Raw genomic sequence first — 24822 nt, 5'->3', positions numbered from 1 at the left:
GTAGGAGAAGAAGCAGTAATCTTACCCTCCAGCACGTAGAACTGTGCCCAGCATGAAGAGAGTAGTGAACTGTTAGTGGCCGGATAGTTCTCTTCCCTCCAAATGTCTGATGCTTTATCTTCTTAAGATAGTCTCTTGTCAAACACTTGATGACTAGCTCTCCGTTGCTAAGAAATTCAAGCGTCTTAGCAAATCTTAGGGAGTAGGTTGGTGAAAAGACTCAAGTTATACATATTTTTGGTAAATCCAATGTTTTAGAAGTTTGGGGATTTGGATGTTATGATGATTTGAAGACGAAATAATCCCAGAGTATTCTCAGCGATTCCCATCCCCTGATCTGGAAAAAGGGTTTTAGCATTGCCTGCAGTTTCTCTGCCTTTCTTGCCACCTGAGGAGTGTTCTGCTATTACAAGGCCAACATTTTTAGGTTTGTGATGCAAAATGAGAAAGGTAGGTCCAAAGGGTAGAACAACCGGGATGCTTGGACCGGGTGTGGAGGAGGAGCTGTTTCTGGAGAGTTTCTAGGAGAAAATTGGTGGTGCGAAAAGAGCTCCAAGGTATGAGGAAAATAAATGGGAGAAGAAATTAAAGTTTTAAAAACATGTAACTGTGGAGTGTAGTTCTTATTCAAGGGCAGTCTAAGGGAGTTGAGTGATTCTGACTGTACCCTGGTTGCTAAACAGTGGTTAGTTGGCTGTGCACCACTGAGATCAAATCACATGGCTCCTGGCTCAGCACGCTTGCGTGGATGATGGTGAAGTTCTGGGAACCAAGTGAACATTAGGTAGACTGGATTTAAAGGCACTGACACTAGTCCTTTTCCACTCCTATTTCTGAGACTCAGATTCTTGTTTTATCTGGAGTTATTTCAAAGCCATCTTTCAAGACTCAGCTTCAGCGTTACTGTCTCTGTAAAATTGTTTCCTGATATTTCTCATTTCTCCAGTGGAATTGACTCTCCATCCTTTGGGTCTCTCTTTTCCCTTGTGTAGATTTCTCTCATTTTACCTATGGCACTTGGCTGGATTTATGTCTCTCCAATTGACTGAGTTCTTTGAGGGCAGAAACCATCTTTGTTTCCTTGGAGCCTAGCACTGCACCTGGCATGCAGCAGGCACTTAATGCCCTTTTGTGAAATAAACGGTCTACTAGCCATTGGTCCTGTGAATCTTCCTGAAGAACAATAAAATACACAGTGATTCCACACAGTCTATTAAAATGACAATTCAAATTCATTAATATATAGCCTTCAAAGTTCTTGGTAATCTGACTTTAAACTATTTTTAAGGCCTCCTCTCCCTTTAAAACCTCTATGTTCTCTCCAAATTGAACAACTTATTTTTTTCCCTTGTGTGTGTGTGTGTGTGTGTGTGTGAAGGAAGACCCTTATAAAATACCCCAGCATATGCCCTGCCAGGCCCAGAATTAGCACTTGTAGACTGTGTAGTACAGAGAGCTGGGATAGAGAGACAGGAGACAAAAGATCACAGGAGGATGTGAGTTATTGTGAATGTTCTAATTTCTGTGTTAGTCTGTGGGATCACTGGCATTTGCTGTATTTTAAATAAGCAAGCAAACAAACAAATAAATAAATGAGAGCCGCATGAACCAATGATGAAAGTATGCTGTAAAAAGCACGAGTATGCTTAATCCAATTCCATGAACTTGAAATAAACAAAAGAGCAGCTGAAAGCTGCAGTGTAATGAAGAAAAAGACTACACGTAATATACTCAAAACTGCTTGTCTCCTGTCTTGAATGTCTGAGATCCTTTCTGCTTTCTCCTTGCTGCTGCCTTCACTTGTGGGACAGTCACAAGTAATAGTGGATAATTTAAAATTTTTTCTTTTCCATGCCTAGGCACCTATATGGAAAAGATAGTCAAATTTTAGGGTGAGGATCTCTCAGCAATGATTTTTTGTAGGTGACCCTCAGGGTTTAGTGTGTCCAAGAAAAACCTAAGTTTTGTTAACATTTTGAATTTCTGGACCCACCTCCCAGAAATGCTGATTCATTAGGTTTGGTTGTGTGATCCAAGAATCTGACTTTAAATAATTACTCTTGGGGTATTTTGATGCAGATGGTCCAAGAAAAATATGTCATTATACTACTCCGGAGTATCAAGTTGAGCTGCAGACTTAGTGGTGTAGAGATGTGCCGTGACCCTGAAGACACTCTCAAAAGAGCATCACAAATGGTTAGAATAGTGGGGGCATTGATTTGAGGCCTTTTCCGGGTTTAAAGGATCTAAATGTCTCTAATCCGTAAAGCCTTGCTCAGCAACAACTAATGAGAGGTGATAATGCTCGACAAATATTTGAATGCCATCAGCATCAAAGAAGGAGAAAACTTACTTAGCTTGTTAGAAGATGGTATGATTAAGAGTAACTAAAAATGACCTCTAAACTGGATTTAAAATTAGCCTTCTGAAAGTAAAGTGATTAGATTTCAGGATAGATTCTTAACAAAAGTGATAAATCAATAGAAATGTGGAAAAAAATTGATCCGCCAATGAGTTGATTTCACTTGTGTTTCGAAGCTGCAAATGACAGCTCCCAAATTTCTTCTGGTCTGCATTTCTTCTGTAGGTCTGGACCACTCTCCCGTCCGCTCTCAAGCTCGGCCTTGGCCTTGGTGGGTTTTGACTGGTCCTTTGTCTGGCCTCTGGGGACATTGCGATGTTGGCCAGACTTGATACTCCAAACCCGCAGTTGCGGGTCTCCCTTTCTTCCCTCATTCAACTAATATTTAAGCACTTACTATTAAGCACCTGTCAAATGTCTTTTAAATCTAGGCTCTGGGTATCAAGATAAACAGCAGCTCTGTCTCAGGGAGGTTGTACCTTCGAGGCTTACTGATTATTATGGACTGACTGGTTGTGTCATCCCCAAATTCGTATGTTGAAACCCAAACCCCCAGTGTCATGGTATTAGGAGGTGGGGCCTTTGGGAAGTAATTATGAGGGTGGAGCCCCCATGCATGCGGTTGGTGCTCTCTAGCCCCGCTTCTGCCACGCGAGGGCGCGCTGAGAAGCTGGCGCTCACCAGACACCGAGCCGGCCGGTGCCTCGGTCCGGGCTTCCTGCTTCCAGAACAGTGAGAAGTAAGTGTCTGTTGTTGGGCCACCCAGTCTGTGATACTTTTGTTACAGCAGCCTGGGCGGACCGAGACACAGATAGCACCCGACTTGCCGTGTTTCTAGTTGGAGTTGGTTGACTTCTCTCTGCCATGAGCTCTGTGTCATGGGGAGAGCATGAGAGCCCTTGGCTGTGAGCTAACTCCAGAACACAGGCAGCAGGGAGAAACACCATGATGGCAGAGCAGAGTCTGAGCCTTACCCCAGTCCTTCTTTCCAGCTCTGTCCGACTCACCTCCTTCGCAGCCTTTTATTACTAACTCAGCTGAATTTGCACCATTCGTGCCGGCAAACATGCAGGGTTTGTGTGTTCCCTTTACTCTGCATCGCCTCGCCAGCAGAGAGGCCTTCAGGGCACGCAGAGCGGGGCCATCTCCCCGGGCCACGCTCCGTGTGCTGCCTGGCAGCTGGCAGCACGGAGTAGACAGGGAGTAAGAGACGACGTCCAGGTAGAGGCACAGGAAAACCACAACTGCACGTGTGCTGACCAAGTGCCGTCTCCTGGCCAGAGAGGACAGGGCTGGTCTTCCTCCTCCATCTCAGGCTGCAGGTGGCTCTTTTATGACTCGCTCCTTCAGGGCTGATGTTTACCTGACAACAGACACATGAACAAAAACCCACTGAATTTCATCCATAAACTCATGCTTCAGCGAGGGTTGAACGGGCAGACACCACCACACACATCCACACGCAGACATGTCCTGTGACTTGACCCAGCCTTCCACTTCCCTGGGCTCTGAATTCTTCCAGGATCTCGGCTTCCATCCTGTTACCCTGGATCTAGTTAGGTCTAGCGCTTGAGGGCAGGGACAGAGCCTCTCTTTCTTTGGTAATTCCTGGCTAGGCCAACACTTGCGGGCCCTGATGCTTTTCACACGTTATCCCCTTTAATTTTTACCGCAATTGCATGGCAACTCCCATAGCTCGATGAGAACGTGGGACATGCACACAGAGCTTTATCACCTCTGATCTCTGGGTTTCCCTCCTTCCTACAGATACACGAAGTAACCAAGGCATAGTCATTGGACTCTACAACACTTTTAAGGAATTTAAAAAAAAATACATTTTCTGGGTTGAACTAAGCACTATGATCATCTTGATTGAATGAAAGTCCTCAGTTGCCGTCTGTGAAGAGGACACATGCAGGCATTTCAGAGCCTTCCCAGGGTCATCTTTTCTGAATATTTTTATGAACTTCACGAAAGGGATTAACTATAGTCTTACCTGTCAGCAAGGGAAAAGCCTAGAACTATGCTGTTCACTATGGTAGCAACGGGCCACATGTGGCTCAAAAACACTTGAATTCAGCCAGTCTGAACTGTGATGTGCTGTAAGTGTGAAACACACACCAGACTGAGAAAACTTAATAGGAAAAGAGAATGTGAAATACCGTATTAATAAATTCTTAAACTAATTTTTGGTTGAAATGGTATTTTGCATACACTGGGTTAAAATATACTATTAAAATCAAGCTTTCTTGTTTCTTTTTACGTTTTAAAAATGTGGCTCCCAGAAAATTCAGGTATGTATGTGCTTGCATACATTTCTCTTGGATAGCGCTGGTCTAGCAGAAATATTTTATTTGTTTTTTCTGGAACTGCTTATATCTAACCATTTAAACTAGCTTAGATTTAAACTGCCTCCTTTGCTTTAAAGACATCTGTCATGTAACACCTAGGCGTCCTTATTTTTCTGCTGCAGCCATGTTGCTCTAGGAGCAAAGTTGTGGTATAATAAAGAGCAACTATAACTTGTATATGCAAAGAGTTACATCTTCATTGTGGGAACCACGAGGCACCCATACTGTTTCATTGCACACACAAATCCCTTTTATAATGATGCTTTTTCATTCATTTGGCATACTTTTATTTTTATTAATACAACAGTGGAAACTCCATGCATATCTGGGTAAAAGCATCTATTTGGGATAATCAAACCTATAAATCTTGTGACTGCTCAGATATAGTCAATTAACTCCCCTTCCTCAGAACTGCAGTGTACCAGATGGTGCAGAAAGGGTGGCCACCTAGTTCTTACAGTGCTCTTGATGGAGAGACAGTCACAAGAGCCATGGTGGCTAGTGGGGAGGGCAGGTGCTTCAGTCACCAGAAACGCTCATTTTAAATGCTAAGAAGAAATGTTCCTATTTCTTAAAATGCTGACGTCTTCTTTAGGAATGTCCGAGTTCTCATTAACAGTGTCCTTCATGGTACGCTGGAAGAGCCCTTCCTTATACTTCTCATTGTTTCACTTTATAAAGAACTCTAGTCACATCTCATGCGTCTTCGGTGATGTTACTTTGTTGCTTTGCCTGCTGATCTGTGTTGCTGTTGTTGTGTGTGTGGGGGGTGAGGAGAAGCAGTCTATAGATAAAATGCAGTGCCCTCAACAGACAAAGTGAGACATGAGTGATGATCTTTTATTTTCATTCAGTTTTTAAAATCTTTATATAAAAGTTCCTGGTTACAGTGTTTAAATGGTTTGGTTGATGCTACCTAAATATTTATTGAATTAACTAGTCCTACCACTGAGGTAAAATACAGACTTTGAAATTTCAAAAATTAGGAAGTCACTTCATAATCACATGAACCGGCATGTGTGTGTGTATGTGTGTATCCCCTGGGCACTATCTCTTTAGGATATCTGGGATCTTGTTTTTATTGAATTAAAATTTGCCCCATGAATTTAGTGGTTTTTTCCTTAAGCTGTGTTTATAGATAGTGATTGCTTCTGAATTTGTTTGAACTTATAATGGCAGACTTTTGAAGTGCTTAGATATAGTTTAAAAACTGGAGTAAAATAAACTGAGACAACTTTCATATTTGTATACTTCTTACTCAATATTGTTTCTTGCCTCCAAATCTCCTCATAAAATACTGCAGATTTCAGTTTCTGTTTGAGTTATTCATCATTCCTACAAACTATAGCTGACCTTTTCATAAATTTATTTTTGGATAAAAATGATACCTAGAAGATATTTCACCAAGTAAAACTCTGCCAAAACCTGGTAAGTGGGGTCCAAAAAAATCCAGTTCTATAAAATGAAGGTTTGAGATATTGTGAGCTTAATAAAATGAGGGCGGAGAGCCTGTTCAGCTACCTGCCACAAGGTTCCTGGGGCTTGGCTGAGGGATCCAGATCCGTCTGCATCCCAGCTGCAGTGTGATGCCACCTAGCGGTGGTTCTTCTCTCTGACTTAAGCAGTATTGGCAGTGATCCAGCATCCTATGAAAGGCTGGGAGGTCTCAGACAGCGGCAGCAGTTCCAGGAATCTCTGGTTAATTTGTACCCATTTCCTTGGCCTCATTTTGGGAGATGTGAGCCGGGAGAAGCCTGGGGTCCAGAGACCCACTCTTCCTCTCCCTACCTCCCAAGACGAGGCTGCCTGTCTGTTCTACCAAACAACCTTCCTGTTCATACTCCATTCCCCTTTCCCCTTGTATAAGAACTATAGCCCTCCAGATCTGAGAGCAGGGTTAGGTAGAGGGAAGGAGGCATTTGCATCATATTCAAACTTATTCTTATCGCAGGGCCTGTGAAGTGTGCAGTTTTGCTGCAATTTTGTTATTTTCAGTGAAATATTGTTAGGAACAAATTTGGCAAAAACCGCATCCTTTATTAACATGAGTAGTTCTAGATTTTAGTTCCCATTATATTTTCAGCTCATGCCTATAAATGACTATTAAATATGGAGATTTTACTTTATTTGGTTTATTTATTTAGCTGAGGCATATTAACTTCATTAGGACATACAGATGATATTTTACTAAATTTTTTGTTTTGTTCCTCAGTCCCAGCTTTTGACTGATTAAAAAAGAACTGGGCAATTCATTTGCTGATCACAGATGAAAGAATATCAGATTTTCAAACATTAGAACTCTTTTCCTTTTCTGAATACCTATAGTGTTTGATTTGAAACAATTGTACTGCATTTGAGCCCTGTGTCCCTGACAAGAGCATAAAAATATTATCGTTAATGAAAGATCACATTCATCTTCGAGTACCTCCTGGTGCATACGGTAGATCTTCAATAAATGTTAAAAAAAAAAGAAAGAGCATACACACACACACGTGCTTGTATAATATTCTGCAAAAAACAACAAAAACAAAAAAAGCTGTGATTCGAATTAGCCCGAATCATAGCTTCTCACTTCCCTCCAGCCGGCATGAATCAGCCACTGTGAATTTGGTTGCTGAGACATGATGTAATCACACAGCACACATGCTTCCCAGGCAGCCAAAATGTTTTCAACCTCCTTTGTCACTTAACTGATTTGAATATCTGATCGAGGCGCTGGAGATTAAAATCGGCTGGTTTCTTCATGCTGTAAAAGAAATGGAGCTGTAGCCACAGTCCTAATAAGCTTTCATTCCAGCTGAAAGATTCTAGCCAGAGAGACAGGTTTGGTTTTTTTTGAAGACATGTTTACCCAATTCTCGGTAATTAAAACCTCCTACATGCTGACCAGAACTCTGGAGGAAAGTTCTCAGGGAAATTCAAGGACTTTGAAGGTTACTTAATGCAGCAAGATATTTTTTAGATATGTAGGTTCTTGGTAATTTTGCTTAGTATTTTCCATGAAGAAGATTCAGGCTTCAGTTACATGGTGCTCAACAAGGCAGAATCTCTTCCGAGAGTTAATGAAATTGTCTCAGTCCCAATTGTATAATAGTCATGAATTTAATTTTGTGCCAGGATCCTTAGCTTGAGAGAAATGGAGTAACACATACTAGTGAGTTAGTTAGAGGAGAGGGTGACTTAATGGAAATATGAACTCTAAGCCTGGTTCCAGAGGCGGACTTCAGAAGAACACTGGACCCATCCATATTTCACGCAGAATTCTTTGTGGATGTGCATATATGCATTTTGTGGGTGAGGGCACAGCTTTCATCAGATTGACAAAGGAGGTCAAGATTCCTCAAGGCATTAGAACCTCTAATTTCAGGTACTCAGTGTAGCAGGTATAGTCTAATGGCTGTTTAGAAAATTTAATGGCCTTAGGATCCTTTAGGAATGATTGTAACAGATTCTGGGTGGGTACTTGTGGCTAATCTGGAAAAAGGTAACATCTGGGCCTTTGTGTAGAGTTGTGCCCTCTTAGATCTGTGCTGAAATCATGACTGTCCAGAGCAGAGCTTTAGGGGGACAGACATACTGGGGAGCAAATTTGGGTGGAAAGAGAGAGAACATGTATGAAGCAGGTCAACAGAGTGGAACCCAGTCAGAGAAAAGCAGCTTAGATGGTGGAGGGTCTAGAAATTACAGAACAGGATAAACATGAAAGAGCAGAGAGCATTCGGAGGCAGTAAGGCTTTGCCTGGGGCAGGGGAGCCATGTGAACCACCTTTACATATGTTGTGGAAGAGAAGCTCGACTTGCTCTGGTGTCTGCAGGCAGAATCAGGGCAAGAGTGGGATTTGTAGATTCGGAATTAGTGTAAAAAAAAGTTCTTCTCTTAGAACCATCTTGCCGTGGACTGAGACGCCTTACAGAAATGGGTGTAGAGGTGGGGCTGGGCAGTCGTCCCCAGGGAATGGGATAGAAGAGATGCGCACATTCAGAAGACATGCAGTAGATGGTTTCCAGATTCGTTAGTTCACCGCTAAGTTGAACGCCTACTTAGATGTCCCGAAGGCACCTCAAACTCATCATATCCACGGCAAACTCATGAATTTCCCCTTTAAACTTGATTTTCTCTAGTCCTCTGTCTCAGTGAGCGGCACAACCATCCACCCAGCTATGCAAACCTGAACCCTTTCTATTACTTCTTCTTCTGTCCTCATTTCTGATCCGTCACCAAGTCCCAATGATTCATCTCCTTAATCTATCTCAAAACTGTTCTTTTTGCTCTCTCCCTATTACCTACATCATGTCACTAACACCTCTTTCCAAACCACTGCAGTAGCCTGCCCATTGCTTTGTCTGTATCTCCTCTTGTTCTTTCCACCTATTTTTCGTCTTTCAGCCAGTGTAGTCTTATTAACACAACCTTGATTAGGTTCTTTTCTCACCCAGTTCTCTTCTCTGGCCACTTCTTAACACTTCAGTGACCTCCCATGGCTCTCTCTCTCTCTCGCCACAGGACCTTTGCACATGCAGTTTCCTCCCTGGAATGCTCAGCTCCACCCCCATGTCCCATCCTGCTTCCTATCCCCTCACTTCTTAATACCTGATTTTCTTTGAGAGTCAATCTAGCCATCACCTGTTCAGTTCATTTTTTCTGATCTTTCTGTTACAGACGCTCTTCACAACGTCTTCCACAGGTGCCATGTGACATTTATTAGTGTGAGCCTTTGGTTACTGTTGTTTTCCCCAATAGACTGAAGTTCTGTGAAGGCAAGGACTGTGTATTTTTATTGACACAGAGCTTAGTAGGTGCTTCGTGAGCAACTCTGAACTTCTGTGGTCCTGATCCAGGAGCTTGGGGATAGGGCTGAGGTAGAGGGGCACTGAGTGGGCCAAGGCTTGAAGGGGGCCTTAAAGACGAGCAGCAGAGAAAGCCGAGGACAAAACTGGCCCGCGTCCCAGATTTGCAGGGATCTGCAAAGATGGCAGCCTTGGAATGGTGGTGGTTCTGGTAGTGCCTTAATCCAGTGTTTGATCCCTCACCAACTCAGGAGTTCAGTGGTACAGGCGGGGGAGGTCGTTCTTCTCTCCAGGACAGAAAAGATGAAGCTGGGAAGAGGGCCCCTCCTCTCTGAGCCTGATTAACAGGTAGTGCAGCCCAGCATGGCGCCCTTACGCCAGCCCAGATCCCACGGCGAGAATGTCTTTGAACTGGCCCGGGTCTAGTTCCTGAACCGACCCCCCTAACCCAGCAGTACATCTTGTAGCCTCTGCTCCTTATGGTTTCTCCCCACAGTGCTCCTGCTCCTGCCACGCACCCCTTTGGACTCTTACGTTTCCTTCGGGAGAACTTCTAGCCAGTGGTCCAGCCCAGTGGACAGGATCCAGAAACATCCCACCAGAGCCCATCACCACAGACCATTTCTCACACACCGTAGTCAGACGAAGACCCATGCCATCCATTCACTGCGGCGCACATAGCACGTTTATTCTGAGAAATGTTACACTTGAACTTTACGGATAAGGAGCAAAGACCTGAATGGGATGCTGGCCTGCGGGGGGCCACTGAGGGTAGCGAGGTGCACTGGGTTCTGTTTTTTATGTATTTATTTTTTGCCTGTTATTGTGGTACAGTAACAGAATTGTGGTAAACGGCAGTCACATTATTGGTGTCTTATGTTCAGGCTTAAAGTGAATCTTTTTCCCGATTTCACAATGCAGTGAAGTCTGGTGCAGAGACTGCAAGTCGCTCAGCGGCCTCTCCTGCGCACCCATGGGTGCCGCGAGCTTTGGATCACATCACTCTGGAGCGGAACGCCAGCACTGGTGCCGGGGCCCAAGGGCCCGAGGGCTCCACTCTCTTAAGAGGGTTCTCTGCTGCTCCTCCCTGGCTGGCCACAGTTTCCTCCACCTCTGCTCTGATGGAGCGGTGGCTTTGTCCTGGTAGAAGTAGTACTCTGATTAATAAAGGGGCATCTTTTGCTTCCTCAGGAGATCAGAGATGGCCCTCTGGGCTGAGGGGCAGCTGCAGTTTGGGTGGGATGTGAGCTGCAACGCCAAGGCTCTTAGACAGTGTTCCCTCAAAGCAGACATGGAGACGACGTTTCAAGTCGAGTCATTTATTTAGGAAGTGACCCATGATGATGAGGCAAGACAGGAAAGCTGAGAAAGAGGGGTGACTGAGGGCAGCTGAAGCTCTATCTCCCAGGGGCCCCTGAGAGACTGGAGAGCATCCTTTAGTGCTCCAGGGGCCGAGGAATCTGATGTGGTTCCCCTCTGGCTCCTGCCCCCGACCATGACGGTCACTCCTGAACATTCTGGCCTGTGTGCAGCTCAGGCTAAGCGTGCTCCACAGCCAGGGACACTCTCCCCTCCACCGGGGGGAGGTGCAGGAGGGTGTAGGCCTGTGCAGGGCCTGTCACGGAGGACCTCAGGGGATGGCTGAAGGCATGTGGGCACTGACACCACTTGTAAGACCAGATGAGGGAGAACCCCCACCAGCTGGCACCCCCATGTCCACTTGCCCTCTGCCTCTTTGCATCAGTGTGGGGCTGGAGTCTGCCACTCAGAAGCTAACAGAGGTGGGGATGCACCCTGGGGTGCGGTCAACTGGGCCCACGCCTCGGACCTTGGGCTCTGGGACAGGGGCAGTAACTGAGGGAACAGAAGGTGGGAGGAGAAGAAATCAGGGTGACACCTTCGGGGGATGTCAAAGCAAAGGCAATGAACTGAAATGGTGATTTGTCTCTCCTGCTCATTATGACCATGCTGCTCTCCCAGTGAGGGATTGGTGACCTGGGACTAACCCCCTGGCAACAGTACCCTCTTCCACGTGTCCCCCTTAGGTTGTGCTTTTGTGTCATTCCTCTCCCTGCCAAATGTTCTCTTTAACCAGATTCCCTTTACTCCCAAAGAATGGGCGGTTAGGTAGAGGCTGTTCTGTGGTTTACAGCAGGCCTGCATTTGCCCTGTGGGGCATGGTCCTGCCTGTGCTGTGTTCTCTGAATTGAAATGAATTGAGTTTTATCAGGTAGAACCAGGGCAAGAAGACAGGCTTACCAGGATTCTGGCTTATCCATTCAGTAGCTCAGCCAACTGAGCTGACTCAAGCTCTTTAATAAATTTGTGCTAACTCCACCCCCTTCCTAAAATTGGGACTAGACATCAAACTGGTTAAAGTGAGCGTTGTCAGCAATGTTCAATTTTCTTGTTGTTTTGGGTTCAGCGGATAAGTTGACTCAAGGAAATGGAACTGATTATGCCAGTTTCGGCCACAACGTTCCATCATAACCACCATGCATCCTTTCCCCTTTCCCCACTCAGTCCTTGCCTCTCTCTTATGCACTTACTTCCCTTCTTTCCATCTTTAATTTAGTGATCACTTCAAATAAGATATTTAGAAAAAGTGCTGACCTATAAAGCTGGATTCCATGTTGCTTCACTCCTCCTCCGCCAAAGACTAGACTGCTCACTTCTTTAAAAATATAACTTACGGCAATTTAACCCTAGGATAGAAGAATATAAAAACATTTCTCAGCCCAATTTTAATTCAGGTGCACGTGCACAGTGGAATAGTCTTAGAAATGAGACAAAAATTAGAGTTATAAAAGCCAACCATGCCTTTGCTTGGTAAGACACACACTATTATGCCTTATAAATTTCAGCCCTTCTGACTAGCTTCATTTTAACTAGCTGAGAAAAATATAATCCGCCAAAGACGGTTCCCAGTGTTCAAAGTCAACTGAGAACGAGCCGGTGTTCGGTAATTACACACGGGCAATTTCTAGGAGATTCCATCCCCACCAGACCTGCCGTCTCACATCCCCATTTGTAACATTGTTCATTATGTTCAACCTGCTGCCATCACTCTGGAGCTTTCAAAGGTATTCTGGGGGCTATCTTGCTGTAGGACGTGGATGATGAAATAGTTAGATGTGACTTGTATTATAATCGCCTCACCTAACCCCCATTTAGCTTGAAAAGTAGACTTAATAAAAGCAGGAGTGAAAGGCACTTTATGTTTTTAATAAGGAGTCTCATATGGTATTACCTGCTGTTTTTCATTGTGTGTCTCGTCTCATGGTTTTCCTTTGAGATACATGACAGAAGAAAGCCAAGCACATCTCTTAATCTTAAAGCACTTTAAGAATCTATTGCAGTAATCTACCAAAATGGATCAATAACTTCAAGCTAACAGGGCTGATTTCCAAAGTACATATGTGTACTTATAGAGACAGGCACATTCATTCACTAGCAAGTGAAGGCCATCTTATGTCCAAGAAGCTAGAGGATTCCACTGTATAATAATTTAATGTTCTGTTTGCAAAAGGTAATTATAAAACTCTCATTCCATCTCCTGCTCTGATGGGCTCAGGATGAATTTAAAATGGATTAAGAAGAAATAGATAAGACATTCTGTATTGCTGAACTCTGCCTGGTGTCATGATATGCAAACAGTAGGCAGAGCGCTGAAACTACTAAATACACACTGCAGAGATGACAGGCTCAAATGCGAGAGTGCCTGGATCTGCCAGAGAAAAGGGCTCCTAAAAATAGTGCTAACAATTTGCAGAAGAGAAAACCTGACTGTGGTGCAAAGATCTTTGAAGGCAGAGCTGCTTAGGGCTGAATGCTATAAACATATTCATGATGTTATATTCAGAGAGGCATCTATTTTCCATGCATTAGTCTCAGATGAGAAAGGGTAACAGCATCTATGGACCAGCAATATGTGAAGAAAAAGAATCTGGCTAGGAGCTGGAAGGCCTCATTTCCAGACGAGGCCTTAGCACTGATAAGCGCGGTGACTTCAGCAAGGTGCCCTGCCTCTTCAGGCCTTATCAGTAAAATGGGTCTGTCAAACTGAGGTTGGCTGCCATGTGCTGAAAGGTGCTGGCAGGTTGGGTATTCAAGAGTTTCCCTAATTCTAGCCTAGTTATGATGTAAAATTGATCATTAATATTTAGGGACCACATTTCTCTAGCGCTGTCTGACACCTCCCTTTTTCTTTTATACCATTAGATGTTTTTAAATAAAATAAATAATGTATGCTCATTGTAACAAGTCAAATAATATAGAGATGTGTGTAGGAAGAAAAGCATTCAGATTTAAATCTCTCTCCCAAATCTTCCTCTAAACAGCCCCCCAACCCCACCTGAAGTAAGCTGTGATAGCTGCTTGGTATCTGTCTGTCTATAGATATATATATACACACACATGTACATACATACATATTTTTTGAAATGTAGTTGACATACAATGTTGGTTTCTGGTGTACAGCAGTGGATTCAGTTATACATATATATATATTCCTTTTCATATTCTTTTTCATTCTAGGTTATTATAAGATATTGAATATAGTTCCCTGTGCTCTACAGTAGGATCTTGTTTCTCTCTTTTATGTAGAGTAGTTAGTATCTGCAAATCCTGAATTCCCAATTTATCCCTCCCCCGATATATATCATTACATTGTCTTCACCATACATTTATTTATTTTTTTTAACATTTTTTATTGAGTTATAGTCATTTTACAATGTTGTGTCAAATTCCAGTGTAGAGCACAATTTTTCAGTTATACATGAACATTTATATATTCATTGTCACATTTTTTTCGCTGTGAGCTACCACAAGATCGTGTATATATTTCCCTGTGCTCTACAGTATAATCTTGTTTATCTATTCTACATATGCCTGACAGTATCTAGAAATTTTGAACTCCTAGTCTATCCCTTTCCGCCCCTCTCCCCCTTGGCAACCACAAGTTTATATTCTATGTCTATGAGTCTGTTTCTGTTTTGTATTTATGTTCTTTTTTTTTTTTCTTTAGATTCCACATGTAAGCAATCTCATACGGTATTTTTCTTTCTCTTTCTGGCTTACTTCACTTACAATGACATTCTCCAGGAACATCCATGTTGCTGCAAATGGTGTTATGTTGTCAGTTTTTATGGCTGAATAGTATTCCATTGTATAAATATACCACATCTTCTTTATCCAGTCATCTGTTGACGGACATTTAGGCTGTTTCCATGTCTTGACTATTGCAAATAGTGCTGCTATGAACATTGGGGTGCAGGTGTCTTTTTGAAGTAGGGTTCTTTCTGGATATACGCCCAGGAGCGGGATTACTGGGTCATACGGTAAGTCTATTCCTAGTCTTTTAAGGAATCTGATACTGTTTTCCACAGTGGCTGCACCGAACTGCATTCCCACCAGCAGTGTAGGAGGGTTCCCTTTTCTCCACAGCCTCTCCAGCATTTGTCATTTATGGACTTTTGAATGATGGCCATTCTGACTGGTGTGAGGTGATACCTCATTGTAGTTTTGATTTGCATTTCTCTCTCTGATAATTAGTGATATTGAGCGTTTTTTCATGTGCCTATTGCTCATTTGTATTTCTTCCTTGGAGAATTGCTTGTTTAGGTCTTCAGACCATTTTTGGATTGGGTTCACCATACTGTTAAAATTTACTTATATACAGATTCTTCTTTAAATAATTTCTTTGATTGAAATGACATCATTTTTCTTGTTATTGATTTATCACAGACATTCTCCTAGGTTAAGGGTAGGCAAACTATGGTTCACCGGCCAAATGTGGCCATGCTAAGTGTGTCATCTGTGATTATTCTGCACTACAAAAGCAGAGCTGAGTAGTTGTGACAAACCCCTTTTGTCACCAGAGCCAAAAACATTTCCTCTCTAGCTCTTTAAAGAAAAAGTTTGACAACTCTTTTCAATATGTGTAGCTCTAGCACCTTGTTTTTAAAAAGCTGCATAATATTCATCATTTGTTCAACTCAGTTGGCTCAAGTAGTTGAAAAGTCCAGATGCCTACAGGCTTCAGGTGCCGTTAGGCCCACGGGCTGACATCTTCAGGAGTCTGTCTCCCTCTGGTCCTTGTTTCAGCTTTCTTTTCTGTAAGCTTAATTCTTAGGCAGTCTTTCCTATTTTACTGACAAAATGGCCATCATCAGTTTCAGTCTTAAATCTCATTTGATGGTGCTAAGGGAGTGTTCCTTTCCCAGTAGTTTTATCAGGAATCCTGGCTAGGACTTGCAGTGGCCTGGTGGCTCATCCCTGGACTAGTCACGATGGTCCGGGGCCAGTATTCTCTTGGCGAAGCGTAGGCCACGTGCTGCGCTCTGGGCCTGAGCATGAGGCCAGCCTTATCGAAACCCACATTGGAACCGAAGGGAAGTGTGGTTACCCACAGGATAACTGGGGTGCGGTTACTGACTAGAGGGAATGAACACCAAGAGCCTGAGACAACAGACTCCCACTCCAAGCACAGATTTCCCAAAGGCTCCCAGCGCAGATTTGCTGGCTTGGATATTTGTCCTTTGAATTTCTCAGTAAATATTTCTGGAGTACTTTCCAAAAGGCATGTGGTAGTTAATCACAGTCGGTCTCAACAGCGGTTCTGGAGAGTGTTAGGTTTCCTGTGTTGTCACCTGCACTGGTTATTATAGCACAGTTTGTTTATTGATCTGATGTTTGACAAATGACATCTCATTGTTTCAATGTGCATTTCAATGACAACCAGTAAGACTGAGTATCTTTTTGTAACTTAATTATTGGCAATGCATGTTTATTCTTTTATGAAACACTGCTTTATACCATTTGCCCGTTTTTCTATCGTGCGGCTCTGAGTATGTTGGGGATGCTAATCTCTTGTCTATCATAGGTGTTGAAAATATTTTTTCATGAACTTTTATTTCTTAACCTCATTCATGACATCATTTGTTATATTGAAAAAAAAACAAGTATAAAGCTCGCTGAAGGAGGCTTTCCCAGTGTGGGCGTATGTGTCTCACTGGCCTGGGAGGGTTGGGTGGAGGTGTCACTGCAGGTTATGTTCACCTCTGTACATACATTTAAATTGCTTATCTTCAGGAGTTACATGGTTTGGGGTGTGTAACTAGTGCGCCGTCAGGCTGTCTGTTGCTGTGCGGTGTTCAGGGAGAGACATGGGCTCAGGTACATAAAAGCTCAGTTCTCTTCATCTGTGAGGGGTTGTCTGTTACGGGCATAGGCCGTCCCTACCACCTTGGTCAAGTGACAGAAGCCAGACTCTTTTTGCTTAAAAAGAAAGAAGCTGGATTCATTAGCTCTCATTCAGATCTTCAGTTTACAGAAATCACTTCAAATTATGTAACATTTTTGCATAATTATATGATACTTTTCTTAAAAATTTTTTTCATATAATTGTGAAAAGGAAAATTATATAGAGAAGTGTTCGTGTGTTTGTGCATATGAGTAGAACAGTTTTTAAATCATTACCACAAAGGTATGAATACAGTATTTTTGTGTGCAGAGTAGGTGTGCAGTAAAGCATGATTTATTTACTTTAAATCTGGATTGAACAATCGACATAATCGCGCAGCAAACTGATGGACAAAAGGAATGTGGATCATGTTATTTTTCTGTTCTTGATGACGTAAATATCAAGAGTCTCAAAGTAGTTTTAATCACTGCCCAACATAGTCCTACTATTCCCAATTAGATTACAATCTTTTGGAGGTGTGACACGAAATTATTGGAATTTTTTTTCCTTAAGCCATGACTATCATAGCTTTTTAATAAATACATCAGGAGAGTTCGTTTCCCCAAACCAGTAAAGCCCTTTAATATCGGGTGTTGCATTAGGCAACCTGGTCAAAATTGTGGGTGGGCCTTTTCTCTACTGAAAGAAGAGACTGCTTTGACTTCAGACACAAAGCAGCAAAGGGGAACACACAGGGTGGCTGGCCGAAGGCCAGGCCTGACCGCTGTGGATCTGTAGTCAGCCTTTGATTAATTTAGTGATATATATTATATATTAAGTGATCTTTATTATGTATTATGATTAGAAATTAATGTTCTAGTTTATCTTATTAAGAAAGAATTATTGTGGAAAATAAATGTAGGTCACCAGTTATAAAAAATTAGACAACTCTGCTTGACATATGTGGATGTATTTTTCATGACTCATACCTGAGAGTCCCATGGTGTCTGCCCCAGAGTCATCCTCAGTGTAAATATTTGCAGTTTGCGCACCTGCTGCCAGTGCTGGTGAAAATGAAGTCTGAACGTTAGAATGTAGAAGCAAAATAAATGATTTCTCACCCCGAATACTTTCTTCCAACTCGCATGCTTTTGATGGAGGAACAGTAGTAACAGTAACACATACGGGAGCAGCCCTCCTGCGCCCGCAGGTCCTCGCAGCCCCTCCCGAGGCGAGCTCTGCGGCCTGCGGCCTCTCGCAGGCGAGGGCCCCGAGGAGCAGTCCTCCGCTCGGAGCGCGCAGAGCTGGCCGAACGGCCGGGAGTCACGCCCAGGCGGCTGCGCCCCAGCGTGACGCTCGCTTTTGTATCAGGACTGCCACACGAGGTGTTGCGAGGGTCTGGAGTGGGATCCTGGGCTTGATGGTTTTAGGAATATATCCTCCCTGCCTTCAACACACACTGGTTTGTTGTAGCCTCTGGTGGCGATGACACGTCTACCTGCGCCATTGCCCTACTTTACAGATCGTGTGGATTGAAACATCACAACTGGTTGCTGTACACACTGCTGCTCCTGACTCGCCAAACTGTTGGCAGCCTTAACCCTCATATTTAGCGCCACCTGCTTTCTCTTATTCTGCTCTCAGTGGGAATGAAAAGCAGCTGAGTTTCTATTTTTGTCCATTAATCGGTCCCATTACTTGGAAGCCATTTTTAAATAGAGCGCCCACCTTTTCCAAGTTTAGCAATCTGTTCATTTCTTTCTTAGTCCAACCCTTTAATCATTGTCAAGGCTCACCTCCCAGCTCTCTCCAACATCTCTATAGTCCTGCGGAGCCCAAGATGGGACAAATACTCCAATATGGGTCTGACCATAGAGAATTGGGAAAGCACTTCTGGCCCTCACATACTGTGTGATTCGTTGCAGTAACCTGGTTTCCAGTTTATATTCTTCCCCTGCCTCTGTCTGCTGCATCCATGGCACTTTTATTTAAGAGAGGTTCACTGCATGGGCAGAGAAGTGGCTCTGCTCCTCTATTCCCTGCACGTACCAAATGCAAACAGTGCCCAGATTACATTTTGAATCTTGTTAAAGAGGTTATCAGCAGAACACATTTCAAAACAATGATTGGAACCACAACTCTTCTAAAGTCACAATTGGGATGGTCATGAATCGGAAGTTTCTGTTAGAATCTTTGAGATTTTAAAATTTAAAATAGTTTGAAAAAAATGGCCAAATATATGTGATTTATTTTTACTTAAATTGTTTAGTTTGCTAGCCAATAGATATTTAAAAGGACCAAAGTTTAAACTCTTACTTTGTGATTGTGAGATACTGCTGTTAAGTTACCCAGTTAAATTATTGGGGTTTTTTTTTTTGGTGAAGGATGGTTCATGGTTGTGTGAAAGGGACAAAACACTAGATCTATCTTTGTCTATCTGGGAAAAATAATTAGCTTCAGAGCCTTCAAGTTAGTTCAGTGCACACAAATAGCTACGTGTCTTAATTAAATAGGTTTTTAATACCAGAGAAAGTTGAGTGGAGATTCTTAGAAATTTAGGAGACTCTGTGAAATCCTGTGCCACAAGCTGGGTCTACACCTGTGGATGACAGAATCTGCAGCACAGAACTAGGAGACTGAGCAGACTAAGGAGTGATCATCAAGCCACATAATGTAATAGGACGCTCCATGTATTGCCACTAATCTTCACTAATCGTCCTATATTTTATTTGAGAAATGAGAATTATGTATTTTTCTTCTCCTTACATCCACATCTTTCTTGGTTGAAGGATCTAGAAGTTAGAACACTCGGTACTTAGAGATTAATGAACAATCTGAGATACATGGGACCTTTTAAAATATCAAAGATAATCTCTTGATAACGATATTGGTTCTTTGGCAGCTATCTTATAGATGACAGAATAGATTGTGAATTTTTACAGAATGAAATAATTCAGCATTAAGGACAACTATAATATTTCTGTCTTTGTAACACTATTTACTTTGTGAAATTTGCCTGTATAGTATGAAGATTCAGTTAAATTAACCAGTCATGTTTATTTATGTTAGTTTAAAAACAGTGCTTTGAAATAAAATTAAAATATTACACGGGTATAATTGAGGAAAAAAAAGGAATTCCTCTCTCTTATCCTTTTAATTTTAATTGTCAAAAAGGAAAAAAAAAACCACAAAAAGACTGATAATAACCACTGTAGGAGAAGATATGAAGTAAAGGACTGTGTATTGTTGGTGGAAGTATCAATTGATAAAAAAAAATTTGGAGATGAACTGGCAAAAAAAAAGCCACTAAAAATTTAAATGTATATACAATTTGACCAGAAATTTTGTCTTAGTCATATATCCTGCAGAAGATTTCAATTATCCTATGGAAAATTTAAAAGATGTTCATTCCAGCATTATTGTGTGATAGAACAAAAAACAAAGAAACTGAAATATCGATTGTTAGAGGGGTGTTACATGGTTTATAATGCATTCTTATTAATGGCTTTACAAAATGTGGTCAGTCTCCATACAGATACGATAAATTGTCAAGAGGACAAATGTAGAACAGCACCTCATTCATGTCGTATGCTATAATTTTTTTCTTGCACAACGTTTTGCTTTTCCCTTAGATTAACATTTATCTTGCTGTTTTGTGTTCTTAGTTTCCTATGTATTTATCCCTTATTTACCTTCAATGTCTTTCTCAGTTTTGTCAGTCTCTCTGGTAAAACACATCAAACAGTGTATCAATTTTGTGTCCTTGGGGACATCTGTCCTGAAGTTTACTGACCTCAACTCTCCCCTGGTTGCTGTCTAGTTGTTATCTTGATCTCCATTTACCATCATCCCAAGGGGAACCCTTCACCTTTCTCCTGAATTACATCCTCTGTTTCCTTCATGCAGTACCTTTCTCTTTTCTGGTGCACTTTGTTATTTTGACAAAGCACCTCCTTCTAGAACTACATGAGAAATTAAGTGTTTTGCAGCCCGTAGCAGATGTAGCTGGTGCCTCCCTGGATTACTTTGATGTTCAGAATTCCGTATCTGTTGCTGGATATGCCTACAAGCACCTCTGCTCTCCATATGAGGGTTTCTCTTGGTTCATGCACAGGAGAGGCTCTCAGGCAACGATGGATCAACTCTTTCACCCCTTGGCAAGGATGATTAAGATGCACTTTCTACCTGTCTCCTGCTGTTCCTCAGGAGGGTTGAGTCCCTGTTGTCCACAGAGGGAACCTATCCAATAAAATGTCCTTTTTTCTTCCTTTCCTTCCTTGTTCCAACTCTCCATTCCACTACTAGTGCTCCCTGAGATCACCTCCCAAATAAACTATTTGCACTAGAATCCTCATCTCAAAGATTGTTTCTGAGGGAACCCAAATTAGAGATATTTTGCCTGCCTGAAACAATCTTTAGAGTTGATTCTCATACTTACTTGCTAATTTAGTTAGATACAGAATTGTAGCTTGAAAACCATCTTCGAAATTTGAAGGTATTGCTCTGTTGTGTTTCAGCTTCTATTGTTTTGAAAAATTAAATGCCATTCTGACTCCTGATCATTTGCATGTAACTTGACTTTTTTTTTCCTCCCTAGAACTTTTATGTCTTTCTCTTTGTCTCTAGTGTTCCAGAATTTCACAATAATATGCTGTGATGTAAATTCATTTTCCTTTATTGTGGTAAGCATTGGATGAACTCTTTCAATTCTTGAAACTCCTACCCTTCAAATCTGGGTTTGTTGTTTTTTTTTTCTGATTTGTTGAATAATATTTCTCCCTCATTTTCTGTCATCTCTACCTGGGACGCCTATTATCTGATGTTGGACCTCTTGAACTATCCTCTGCTTTTCTTAATGTTTCTTAATTTTTCTGTCTCCATATTTTTGCTTTACTTTTTGGAAATTTTCTTATTTTTTTTCAGTTATCCTACTGAGTTTGTTGTTTCTTTGATCTTAAAATTTAATTTAAAAAATTTAAACTCATTCTTCCTTTAAATTTTTGTAGTAATACTCATTCTTACTTTTTGTGGATACTATCATTTTCCATATCTCACTAGGGATTTAAGTGATAGCTTTTATTTGAAGTTTTTTTATTCCATAGTCTCTTTCCTCCAAGAAGCTTTTTCCCTCTTTTTGTTTTGAATGAAGCATTTTATGTTAGAAAAACTTCTCAGTCATCTGGTAATCCTTAGTTATCTCCTTAAGGACACTGAAAAGTTGATTGAAGACTCTGTGAGCATGAACGGAGTTGTCACTGTGTGTCTCATTGTAGTTTATATAGTGATCAGGCCACTATATTATCTTTATGTTTACTACTTTTGATAATTGAATAGTCCTTCACGGAATAAATGTAACATAGCTAATGACTGATATGAGCTACTGATTGATATTGAGTATGCATGTAAAGTTCTGCTACTAGAAATAATTCTCAAATGGACCTCTTTTACATGTATTAGATTATTTCCCTGGAAGAGAGTTCATTTTCTAAATTTTTCAGAAAGATGCAGTGGAGCAGGGAATGGTCCACTCAGGCCTCTACGGTGACAACAGTATGATAAGGTTACTGCCTTTCCTCAGAGAACGCCTCTCGGCGAGCCTGGGCCAGTGGGGGAGTGAGTCTCAGCCTCTTTAGGCTTTCTCAGAACTTGCAGAAGCCAAGTTCAGCTTAGTTTGACGCACTGGGGTATCATTCTGTTGTTTGGCTTTAGAGAAGGAGATATTTTCTAGAGATGATACTTAGAATGGCAGATAGGGAGATGTGAATGCAGAATCGAACTTGAAAATCTGGTGAATTGTAATGGTCACAAGTGATACAGGATGGCTAGCACATAGATGGTATTTTTCCTAGTCAGTTTTACTGAGGCAATAATGGGGTGAGTTGCCAGAAAATTACCTGTTAGTATTTTTGTGCCAAAGGAGCTGGCCTGGCACACCAGTCTACTTCTCTCGGCAGCTGAGCTCTGTGCTAATGTGTCTCTAACTTGTCTCTGTTTTATCTTATTACCTGGGGATAGCTGACAGCAAATAATAGGTAAATGGATGGACTTCAAGTCATTTATTTATTCTCCCATAAGAGATTATTCTAACTATTGTGATGGATTAAGTTGTTTCTCCCCCTAAAAGAAATGTAGGTGTCCTGACCTCCAGCACCTTAATATGTGACCTCTTTTGGAGCTAGGTCTTTACAGAGGAGGTCGAGTCAGCATGGGTCGTTAGAGTGGGCTTTAATCCATGATGACTGCTGCCTTTTAAAAAAGAGGGGGGTTGGACACAGCTGCGTTCATAGAGGGAAGGCGATGTGGAGAGACGCAGGGAGAGAGGCATCTCCAAACTGGAGTGAGGTCCCTGGAGCAGATCCTTCCCTCATGGCCCTCAGAGGGAACCAGCCCCGCTGGCATCTTGCCTCCGGATTCCTAGCCTCCACTAACTGAGACGGTAAGTTCCTGTCATTTAGGCCCCTCGTTTGTGGTGTTTTGTTCGCAGCTCTAGCAAATGAAAACCACCGTTTATTCTGTCCCACTTTGTTAGCCCCACTCTTTGTGTCGTGTCCTCCAGGCACTTTTCACTGAAGAAAAACCTTAGTTTTGGAAGAATGTTAAGTTGACTTATGCTAAACAGATAATGGTTTTCTTCCTCCCAATACTGTTTTTCTACCTCCCAATTCTAAGTTTTCTTGAAATATAACTGGTTTTTTCTCTCTCCTTATTTCTGAATTTGCAAAAAATAATCTCATCAGACCATTGTTTTCAAATATGCTAGCAAACCCAGTTAAAACACAGACTCCTGGGTTTTGCCTGGATTGTAGTGATAAAGCTAATTATGAACCCAACACGTAAGCTTTCTAAGTTTCCTCTTCTGTTCAGATCAAGCTGGCAGGTCTGTTAGTGTAGGAGCCCTGAATGGTCATTACCAGGGAGTGATGAAATCATCAATGAATGTTTGACAGTTTGTAAGGTACAGTCATGTTACTCAGAGATTTTGTTTTCTCCTTGCAACATGGGCAGGATGATAATTACAGCATATTTCAAATCATTGCTTAGAGGGAAATGACTCATTCCATTATACAGTACTTAGTTAGGGACCTGGCCATGGATATAGATAAATAGCTTTCTGTTTATGGCTTTTCCCGAGATATGAGAAACCAGACAGAGGCTTATGTTCTTTAGAAAGTTTACAGTATATTTTTCATTTTAATGAGATGCCTGGTTAAATTCAAAACTAATACTTTACACTGACACTTGGTATGCACTGACATGTCATCATGTCATACACATGCTAGCCAGGACTTAGAGACTAAAACACCAGAGCAGGCCCAGGAGTCTCCAAGTAGCTATGGAATGAGTATTATGCATGGATAGGTGGAGCCTGCTTGCTTGTGCACTTGCTGTTTTCTACTGACCTCGTTTGGAGCTGAACACTGCTGCAGACTTCCTTAAATTGATGCCTTATGACAGGTTCTCAGTTGAGCAGTCAAACAGCCAGATTTACTATAAGTTCTTTTTCTACTCTTTCTGGCCTATTTGCCCAACTAATAATAGTGACTGTTATTCTTGACTCTACTAGGGGCTGTATTATTTTTTATTCCATAAAAACCAGTCCAGTTTATGGGGAAGATGACTGTGTGAAGAAGGAAACCCCAAACTGATGTATTTACTTCTCATTGCGGTCGAAGACCTACCATCATCTGTCCCTCTAGGTGTTGCTTATGATGGGCTGAGATCGAGCATTTACTGGGGCTGGTCTGCGGTCGGCTTTCAGGCTGGTCTCCCTTTCACCAGCTTGTCGGCTTTCAGTTCTTCTAACACATAGATGCACGTCAAGCGTCACGAAATCCTTTTGTCTTTCAGTGGGTCTCCAGCTTCAGAAGCTGCAGTGGCTGACATCTCATTCATCTACCTCCATCCAGCGACGCCTTAGATATCAGACTTTCCCACGGTGTCCTTTTTCTCATCTTGTCTTTCCATTTTTCCTCCCTGGGCAATTACCAGCCATTCCCTTGGCTGTAATAGACGCTCATGACTCTCGCCACCGTATCTCCCATTCCCAACCTCCCTCCTAGACTCCAGACATGTCTTATGAGTTCAAAATATTATTGCGCGCTTTCTGTGTCCCATGGGTATGTCAGACTTGGAATGTC

General features: G+C 42.1%; 2 long non-coding RNA genes across 6 annotated transcripts in view; one reads left to right on the top strand and one right to left on the bottom strand.

Annotated features, from left to right (window-relative positions):
- Positions 1 to 24822, top strand: part of LOC140698294 (uncharacterized) — a 189836-nt gene that overhangs the window by 140651 nt on the left and 24363 nt on the right. The window lies entirely within an intron of this gene.
- LOC140698295 (uncharacterized) lies at positions 3371 to 21252 on the bottom strand. 2 transcript variants are annotated; one of them, XR_012076003.1, is made up of 5 exons: positions 21123 to 21252; positions 17674 to 17748; positions 12115 to 12206; positions 7405 to 7459; positions 3371 to 3725 (listed from the first exon to the last, which is right to left on the bottom strand). It is a non-coding gene; the product is annotated as an uncharacterized lncRNA (long non-coding RNA). The 2 variants fall into 2 exon arrangements; XR_012076004.1 differs by lacking the exon at positions 7405 to 7459.

Source organism: Vicugna pacos, chromosome 9 (assembly GCF_048564905.1).
Source record: "Vicugna pacos chromosome 9, VicPac4, whole genome shotgun sequence".
Classification (NCBI taxonomy): Eukaryota; Metazoa; Chordata; class Mammalia; order Artiodactyla; family Camelidae; genus Vicugna; species Vicugna pacos.
Note: the sequence above shows the minus strand (reverse complement) of the source record. Positions and strands in the feature narration are given on the sequence as shown.